The sequence below is a fragment of the Cervus elaphus genome, chromosome 16, assembly GCF_910594005.1.
Source record: "Cervus elaphus chromosome 16, mCerEla1.1, whole genome shotgun sequence".
Classification (NCBI taxonomy): domain Eukaryota; kingdom Metazoa; phylum Chordata; class Mammalia; order Artiodactyla; family Cervidae; genus Cervus; species Cervus elaphus.
The window spans coordinates 39,877,133-39,887,567 of record NC_057830.1 but is presented as its reverse complement, the minus strand read 5'-3'; the positions used below and the strand labels follow the sequence as shown (position 1 = coordinate 39,887,567).

The 10,435-nt window shown below is 42.7% G+C and overlaps 1 non-coding gene across 1 annotated transcript; it reads left to right on the top strand.

Moving 5' to 3' along the window:
- Positions 1 to 8,701: 8,701 nt before the first annotated feature.
- Positions 8,702 to 8,808, top strand: LOC122673154. Its single transcript, XR_006334631.1, has one exon. It is a non-coding gene; the product is annotated as a U6 spliceosomal RNA (small nuclear RNA).
- The last annotated feature ends 1,627 nt before the right edge of the window (positions 8,809 to 10,435 follow it).

Genomic DNA, 10,435 nt, shown 5'->3' with positions numbered 1-10,435 from the left:
ATATTCAAATGATTAAATAATTCAATATAAAAGATGAAAGTGAAAAATAACCTTTAAAATCAAGGATTATTTTCTGCAAAAATTGAAAATATAAAGCAAAAGATGAATAGAGTTGACTACATGAAAAATTTTAATATATGTATTAAAAACATACAAGATTGTTAGGGGTAAATGGGAACTCTGTTACTTTTGCAACTTTTATGTAAACCTAAATAAGTCACAAAAAATGTCGCCCATATACACATACTCAGACACACAATATCTATCATAATTATGAATCTATATATCTTTTTCCACTTTGGGAAATTTATTTTCCAAATATACTTGCACATGTACAATGTAACCACTGTGACAAATCCCTGGTTCAGTTCTTGTCAAGTTATTTGCAACAGCAAAATATTGTATACAGCCTATGTAGCAATCACAAGGAACGGGATTTCCCTGTGTCTAGTGGTTACTACTCTGAGCTCTGATGCAACGGGCTTGGATTTGACCCCTGGCTGGGGAACTAAGATCCTACATGCCATGTATCACAGTCAAAAAGAAAGGAATTGTAAGGAACTACTTTAAAAATGATGCAATGAAATGCCATCCATCTATTTAAATAATAAGAAAACTTCTGATATGGAAGAGTGTCAAAGAACACCATTTTTTAAGTTAAAAAACACAGAGAAATAAAAAAAATGTGAAGAAAAACCCTCAAGCAAGGCAAAGTTTTATGTTACTTGGGGTGTGAAAGACGAGGTGAGAAAAATCTATTGATATTGCTTATCTGTTCAAAAAGAAACTCTAGAAGAAGAACCTGCCATTAGAGCCATGCTCTGTCTGTCTTTAATGCTGGGTGTTGTTTTGGAGTATTTTTCTGGGTAGAGGGTTGCTTCTAGATGCACTAGAGCTTATATTTCAATTTAATTAATTAAAATGAATGCTGCATCTACATGGTACAGACATTAAAGACATAACTTTTCAGTGTGAACACTAATAACAGGATGGTGCTAGGATATTGACATCAATTGGACAATGAAGGACAGGAGTGGGAAGGTGACATTTTATGGAAATAACTGAAGTAAAAAGCAATGGCTCTAATGGCAGATTCTCAAACATCTGGCATGGGCACATGTGGAAGAAATGTTATTTTTAAGTCCTGGGACTTCCCCTTAGTCCACAGAATCTCTGATCACACCAACACCCATTTGCTCCACCTTCCTGAAGGTTCTACTTTCACTTCTGCATCAGGCGAGTTATCTCAGATGCCATCAGAAGCAGAAACTCCAGAAGTGGTGAAATTCTCCAAGGCTTGCTGATGAGCAGTCCCACCCCGAGCCAGCCATCTACTTCTCCTAAGAAACCATTTAAGACAGGAGCAGTCCTCTGGGATTCCAGCTGTCCAGATGTGAATTGCGGTCCTCGTAAACTCAGTATCGAGTCACATACACACACCTGTGCTTCCCAAGAAACACTGTCTGGTGTTGAGTGTGTGTTGTTGTTCAGCCACTAAGTCATGTCTAACCCTTTGCCACCCCATGGACTATAGCCCTCCAGTCTCCTCTGTCCACGGAGTTCTCCAGGCGAGAATACTGGAGTGGGTTACCATTTCCTTCTCGAGGGGATTTTCCTGACCCAGGGATTGAACCCACGTCTCCTGCACTGGCAGGTGGATTCTTTACCAATGAGCCACCATGAAGACCTACAACACTTTCTAGGTTGCATGTGTGCGGTAGAGTTCTCATATTTGCAACAAAGCAGTATTTCTTTGACGGAATCTTCTCCTCAAAACTGGATAATCCAACCTCTCATATCCTTCTTGGGTCCTTTGGAGTTTCTGGGTTGCATATGGGCTCAGGAATGTCTATCTGGATTTGCCCATCTTGTCCTCATTTTTATTGTCTCTGAGAATTCCGTCCCCAGAATCCTGCGGTGCCGCTGGGTCTCTGGATCACAAGGACCTAGAAGTGGCTTTGGGTTCCCGTGACTTTGTTACCCTTTCATTCTGTGCTCCAACAGGAGAAGGCAAAGTGTGGAATCTGCCTTCTACCTTTACAACCTTGAACTTCGGGCACCGCAAAGCTCTGTGATCCGTGTGAGCAACTGGGACCCTGAGCAACCCCAGGCTTCCAGCATCAATGCATACCTTGGTCTATTTAAAACTGCCCACCCCAGGACTTCCCTGGTATTCCAGCGGTTAGGACTTGATCTTCCAATGCAGGGAATGTGGGTTCGATCCCTGGTAGGGGAACTATGATCCTACATATTGTGGGGCAAGTAAGCCCACCCGCCGCAACTACAGAGAAGTTCACACACTGCAATGAAGAGCCTCATGCCACAACTAAGACCCAACACAGTCAATGAATGAATTAATTAAAAAACTACCCATCCCCCATCATTAGCCATTTCTCCTAGACAGTGCTAGGATCCTCATCTCAACACACCCCACCCTGATGATTTTCATTTTTGTCCATCTGCCTGCCAGTTGAGTCAAAGGGAAGCCTTTATTTTTTATTTTTTCATTTTTATTGGAGGCTAGTTGATTGACAGTGCTGTGTTAGTTGCAGGTGTATAGCAAAGTGAATACATATACTTATCTCTGCTCTTTTTTTAGACTCTTTTCCATGTAGGCCATTACAGAGTATTGGGTAGAGTCCCCTCTGCTCTACGATAGGTCCTTATTAGTCACCCAGAAGTGATGAAGTGCAGAAGTGTGCATACGTCTGCCCCAACCTCCTAGTTTATCCCTCCCCTCCCTTACCCCTGGTAACCACAAGTTTGTTTTCCACATCTGTGACTCTATTTCTGTTTTGTAGATAAGTTCATTTGTTTAAGGTTCCACATACAAGAAATATTGAATAATATTTGTCTTTCTCTCTGACTTACTTCACTCAGTATGACATATCTCTAGCTCCACCCATATTGTTGCAAATGGCATTATTTTGTTCTCTTTATGGCTGAGTAATATTCCATTGTATATAGGTAGCACATCTTCTTTATCCATCCCTCTAGAAGCTTTAAGAATCTTGCTCCTGAGGGCTGGGAGCCAGGCTCAGAGGTCATTGACCTGCTTTCCATGGGTATCTCAACATCACCGATTTGCAGTGAAAACCTTCCCTCTGGGTCTCCATAACACACACACACTCACATCTGCAGCAGTTGTATACTTACAGAACTTGCAAAAATGCAAATAGCTTCTAATAGCATTTAGATACATTAATGGGTGCCATCACCAATGCTTGGAATGTTTTTCTTGTTTTTTCCTCCTTATTGCTTATCTCTAGATTCAGGGCTGAACCCAGACGTGGGGCTGCCCAGAGCAGACCTGTTAATTGATATCCTGTTACACTATTGTTCTTTAAATGTTTCTTTAACGTTTACATTTATGGAGAGGCTGATGGCTGCCTATGAGATCAGAGGAGAGAAATGCCAGAGGTGCCTCAGCTTCTTTGAACATCTTTAATGACAACAATTCTGCTCTTCTAAAAAACCTAACCTCATCTGGCCCTGCCTTCTCAGGAGGAAAATATGGCTATGTCTTGCTGTCTGGGGGCTTTCCAGGAGCTCAAGTGGTAAGAACACACCTGCCAATTCGAGAGATGTAAGAGACGCTGGTTCCATCCCTGGGTGGGGAAGATGGCCTGCAGGAGGGCATGGCAACCCACTCCAGTATTCTTGTCCGGAGAATCCCTTGGACAGAGGAGCCTGGCGGGCTATAGTCCATGGGGCCGCAAAGAGCTGGACAGGACTGAGTGACTTAGCGTGCACGCAGACAAAAGTGGCCTCAGACTGACCCTGAGTCCACTCAGTTTTACAGGAGCACCCTTGGTAAATTGTGTGCAAGCCACTCGGCTTCCTCTCTGGGGATGCTCAGCTTTTGAGGAGCAGCTGCAGCCCCGGCCCTGTGTTCACACTTGAAAAACCTGCCATGTGCTCTGTGTTCAGTAGCTCAGGAAATCCACCTGCCAAACATGGGATGGACTTGGAATTAACTAATATTTTCTGCAGTGGAATCTCCTGGCATAATCTGTAATATCACTATAATCATCTTAAAAATGTCTCTGCTCTCTGCCTTTTCAAATCATACTTATCCTTTGAGCCACAACTAAAACCCACTTTAAATAAATATATCGAGCATCTGCTACGTGTTAATTACTGGCTGGACCCTGGGGAAAGGTAGTTTTGCGAGAGCTGCCATCCCTGACCTCAGACATAGAGACAGGGAGGGAAGGCCATAAATGAGTACATAAGTAATTAGAATTCAAGGTTTTAGAATATAAGAATTATATACACAGGGTGACCTAATCTAGATATTTTTTTCTTTTTTCTGGCAGCACCGTAGGGGATAGGGATCTTAGCTCCTCCACCAGGGATCAAGCTTGTGCCTCCTGCAGGAAATTGCTAAGTCTTAACCTCTGGACCACCAGGGAAGTCCCAATCTGGACATCTTTGAGAGCAAAAGGAGGGATCAATTAATATATAAGCAGGAACTTCAGGTATAAACTGGGACTGTGGGACTTCCCTGGCAGTCAAGTGGCTAGGACTGCCTGCTCCCAATACAGGGGTCTTGGGTTTGGTCCTTGCTTGGGGAACTAAGATCCCACATGCTGAAGGGTACAGCCATGAATAAATAAATCAGTACCACCTCAAGCAAACTGGAATATAGGATCATCCTATTAGCTAATAAAATGTCACAAGAACTTGAAAAACAGAGTACAAACTCAGATTGAAAAGATGGTAGGAAAGCTAACTAGACAATGCAACTTGAAATTTATTTTTAAAATATTTATTTATTTGACTGCGCTGGGTCTTAGTAGTGGCATGTGGGATCTAGTTCCCTGACCAGGGGTCACACCTGGGCCCCCTGCACTGAGAGCCTTGGGTCTTAACCACTGGACCACAAGGGAAGTTCCTGAAGTGGAACTTAAATAAATATGCTCATGGTTGTCAGATGGAGCCCTCCTGGGAGAGAGAACCCTGCAGGGACATATGCGGTGAATTCCAGGAATACGTGTAATGAATGTTTCAGTGAGATCTGAGTTCAGGATGTAAGGTAGTGACAGATAAATCAGGAAGGTTGGGTCAGGTTCTGATGGTGTGATGTCTTAATGTTTTACTAAGATTGTTGTTGTTCAGTACCTCAGTTGTGTCCAACTCTGCAACCCCATGGACTGCAGCACGCCAGGCTTCCCTGTCCTTCACTGTCTCCCGGCGTTTGCTCAAACTCATGTCCATTGAATCGGTGATGCCATCCAACTGTTTCATCCTCTGAGACGTTTGGGCTTAAAAGTGCTGGTGAGAAGGAACCACCAATGTTTGCTTGGCATGGGAAGGAACAGATAAATAAGGTAGAAGGCAGATCAGTGATGTCAAAGGCTGGAGTCAGAGCAGCCAGTTAGAATATAGGTCAATGGTCTAATGAGCATAAGGCCCGTGAGAGTAAAGAAAGAAGAGACTTTTGACCTAGACTAGAAGGACATGAAGGACAGTAGGAGAGGCCTCTGGACCAGCTGCCCGCCTAGTGCTGCCGTCACCTGAAACGGTGAACTCTGGAGGAGACTGTGGAGCCCGATGGAAGGATGAGCTAGTGAATTGCGCCTGGTGCTTCTGTTCAGAAACTGAAGGTGAGAAGCAGTCCAGTTGTCTCCGTGGGGTTTCCATGGGGAGCTGCCCATGGGTGGCATGCTAAGGGACTGCAGGACAGCCCAGTCCCAGGACCTCCAAGTGGCTCCAGGGACCAGAGGGATGAGGCTGAATAGGACGGGACTCTTGGGAGAACAGACCTCATTGCTGGGAACTGCTGCCAGCCCTTGGGCACTGCAGCCAAGGACAGCTGCACAGAGGGAATGGGAGAACCACTGTGAGGGCCGCAGTTGACAGGCCTCCCTGAGAAACAGCCAACAGGGACTGCTAGGGACACATTATCCGTCCGCCCCATCTCAGCTCGCTCTGTCACTAGAGGACATCCTCATCAAGGGTGGAAATAGTTGGATTTTTCACATGATCCACAGTGACGAAGCAGTACATGTGGTGGATCAGAGGTCTAGGTACTATGGGCCCCTGAGCCAGGCCTGATAGCGTAAAGATGACCCCACTCTCCCTAGTTAGTCCCGACATTGACTGAATGTCAATGTTGTTGTTCAGTTGCTAAGTTGGGTCTGACTCTTGGTGACCCCATGGACTGCAGCACGCCAGGCTTCCCTGTCCTTCACTGTCTCCTGGAGTTTGCGCAAATTCATGTCCATTGAGTCAGTGATGCCATCCAACCATCTCATCCTCCATCATCCCCTTCTCCTGCTTCCTTCGATCTTTCCCAGCATCCGGGTCTTTTCCGGTGAGCTGGCTCTTCACATCAGGTGACCAAAGTATCCGCGCTTCAGCTTTAGCGTCAGTCTTTACAATGAATATTCAGTGATGATTTCCTTTAGGACTGACTGGTTTGATCTTCTTGCTGTCCAAAGGACTCTCAAAAATCTTCTCCAGCACCACAATTTGAAAGCATTAATTCTTCAGGACTCAGCCTTCTTTATGTTTCAACTCTCACATTCATACATGACTACTGGAAAAACCATCGCTTTGACTATATGGACTTTTGTTAGCAAACGGATATCTTTGCTTATTATTATGTTGTCTAAGTTTGTCATAGCTTTCCTTCCAAAGAGCAAGCGTCTTTTCATTTCATGGCTACAGTCACCACCCACAGTGATTTTGGAGCCCAGGAAAATATACCTTCTTGCTGTGTCCTCACGTGGCAGGGAGAGAGGGAAAAAAGAGAGAGAGGGGGCCTCAGAGTACTGGTCTCTCTGCCTCTTCTTTTAAGAACATTTAGATAAGGTCATGAGGGGACCCCACCTGGTGGGGTCCCCTCATGACCTTATCTAAGTCTAATTACCTCCCAAAGCCCATCATATTGGAGGTTGTGTGAGTGATAGTCACTCAGTTGTGTCTGACTCTTTGTGACCCCATGGACTGTAGCCCGCCAGGCTCCTCTGTCTGTGGAATTGTCCAGGCAAAAATACTCAAATGGGTTGCCATCTCCTTAGGGCTTCAGTATATGGATTTTTGGAGGACAAAAACATTCAGTCCATAGCACCTTGGAACTCCTTTCAGCCTTGTATCATCGCTTGCTGGGGGGAGAGGCAGTGGGGTGATGATACTGGTAGCATCACGGCTTCTTCTGCGAAGAAGAACTTCTCTGTTAAAAAGAACTCTCAACCAAACCATCACGATTAATCCCTATCTTAAGTGTGTCTCTTAATTGCACCAAAACACACTTTAAAATGGGCAGGTCTTATCCCTGGAATGTACGCTTTGGATTAGGATCAATTTTAGACATGTCATTTCTTTAGCTAAAGTGAAGGGAAAACAAATTTTATTTGATCTTCCTTAAGATCTTTCCTCTCTTACTTCTTTTCCTGCCATCAAATTCTTACCTCAACTGAAAAGCCATGTTAAGTGCAAGGCAAATTCTTTATCTCTTTGCATAGAGATTAGCAATCTCTGGGTGATGGAAGTCTCACGTGACTGACTGCTGCCAGTGTGAGATGTCTGACCTTATGGAAATGCCATGCTTTCTGGGTCTCAGTCCTTCATCTCTACAATCATAGGCTATCCTTGTTACTGAAAATCATGGGTACAAAATCGACTTGAAATTGGGTACAAAAAAAAAAAAAAAAAAAAAAAGAAATTGGGTACAAATGTCCAAATTAAAGAGTGACAGGGACTGTATCTTGAAGAACCAACCTAAAAATCTTAAAAACAAGTTTACTTTGTATATAAAATATATTTTTAAAATTTAAACAATTTAAATAAAAATTGTTAGAATGAACCAAGAATGACGTAAATGGTCATTCCCTTTGGAAATGTGTGGTTTTTCTGGCAAAACTGTCTGTTGGCATAATACAATGGCCTTCACTTCTTGATTGAGTTTAATCTCACAATTACAAAGAGGTTAATTTTGGGGAAAATATTCAAGAACTTCATTACTTTGTTCAAGGGCTTCTATTAATTCAAAGTTACTCAGGTCATTCTTTTTGGAAATAATTTTTATGTCACCCTCTTTACGATTTTCTCTTCTTGCGTTAACCATTGTATTGCCAGCAGCTCTTCATTTATCAACTGTTTTGCATGTGATTGAGCAGTTCAACACCAGTTTGATTCAGTAAGGTTTTTTATTTTTTTTTTCAACCAGTTAGCATGGTGGTTGGTATTTATAATGATCAGGGAAAGAGTAGACAACAGAGATGTTGGCCCAAAGAGTGATACTAAACACCAGCACTGAGAGAGGAGGGATGTTTGAGAGGGCACTCATTTTTAAGTGGAAAACCATTTAGTGAACATTTTCTGGCTAAAACCACTTTTGCTTCCTTATACAGCCTGTAGCTTAGTCCCCTGGATGATTCACACTGGGATAACAGGGATCCACTATAGGTTTTAGAGGGGCTTCCCAACTGGCTCCTGCCAGTGCAGGAGACGTAAGAGATGTGGGTTCGATCCCTGGGTCAGGAAGACCCCCTGGAGAAGGGCAAGGCAACCCCCTTCAGTATTCTTGCCGGCAGAATCCAATGGACAGAGGAGCCTGGCAGACTACAGTCCATAGGGTCATAAAGAATCTGACACCACTGGAGCGATTTAGCACACACACACATAGGTTTTAAAATTTGAAACACATTATGGTCATTCTTCTTACATTTGACATGGTTAAGACAAAGTGGGAGTGCTCGCTTCGGCAGCACATACACTAAAATTGGAACGATACAGAGAAGATTGGCATGGCCCCTGCGCAAGGATGACACGCAAATTTGTGAAGCGTTCCATATTTAAAAAAAAAAAAAAAGACAAAGTGGGAGTTGTATGAAGAACACATCTTGCTTGCTTTTTTAACCAAAAAAAGTACTAAATAATAAATATCATGTGATATTTCTTATATGTGGAATCTAAAAAAGGGTACAAATCAACTTATCTACAAAATAGAAATACAGTCATGGACATAGAAAACAAGCATGGCTACCTGGTGATAAGGAGGGGAGGGATAAATTAGGAGACTGGGATTAACAGATACATGCTACTATATGTAAAACAGGTAACTAATAAGGACCTATTATATAGCACAGGTAGTTCTACTTAATACTCTACAAAAACCTACATGGAGAAAGAATCTAAAAGAAGAGTGGGTATGTTTATATATATGACTGATTCACTTTGCTGTACTGCAGAAACTAACATGAGATTGTAAATCAATTGTACTCCAACAAAAATTTTAAAAAATAAATATTAATCATCTTTTTCTAAGACCTAACTAGGAGCAATCTGCACCTACATGAATGTAAACTCCCTGAGACATTTTCCCATCTTGATAAATCCAGAAATAAGCACTCAAGTTCTTGACACAGGCCACTTGCCCAACAGATGCTAGTTGACTACAGTAAGGTGGAAGCATGAGGGGGATCCTTTCACTAAACAGTTATGTTAGCGTCATAATCTTTTATTTCCCCAAAATCTCAACTGCAAAATGAAGAAACGGGACTGAAAAACCTCCAAAACTCATACACAGCTCTAAAATTCTGTGATTCCATTTTATTCTAAGATATTTAGATGAAAATCACTTTCACTGAATTTTCCAGAATCCCAGGGTAAGTCATAATATTTGTGATTTGGGAGAAAACCTTAGAGATATGAGTAGGCCAGTGAAGTAGGCAACATTAGAGTGGAAATTTATTGATTTCTTTATTAATTTTTAAAATCTAGGTGATACCAGCCCAGGTGGGATGCATGAGACAAGTGCTCGGGCCTGGTGCACTGGGAAGACCCAGAGGAATCGGGTGGAGAGGGAGGTGGGAGGGGGGATCGGGATGGGGAATACGTGTAAATCTATGGCTGATTCATATCAATGTATGACAAAACCCACTGCAATGTTGTGAAGTAATTAGCCTCCAACTAATAAAAATAATTGAAAAAAAAAATCTAGGTGATAAAAGTAATTTTTAAGCTGTGTGGAATTTGATTTTCAAACTAGAACTGCAGGTGTAAATGAGAAGATCCTAAATCTTTTTTTAAAAGATTTTTTTGATGCAGACCAAGTTTTTTCTTTTATTGAGCTGAGTTTTCTTTGCTGCACGTGGGCTTTTTCTAGCCGTGGTGAGTGGGGGCCACTCTTTGTTGCGGAGCACAGCGCTTGGCACACAGGCTTCAGTAATGCAGCGCTTGGGCTCAGCAGTTGTACACAGGGTCAGTTGCTCCAAGGCATGTGGAATCTTTGAAGACCTGGCATGTAACTCACATCCCCTGCATTCGCAGGCATATTCTTATCCACTGAACCACCAGGGAAGTCCCGATATGGACCATTTTAAAGTCTGTTGAACTTGTTACAACACTGCTTCTCTTTTATGTTTTGGTTTTTTAGCCAGGAGGCATGTGAGATCTTAGCTCCCCAACCAGGGATCAAACCCAC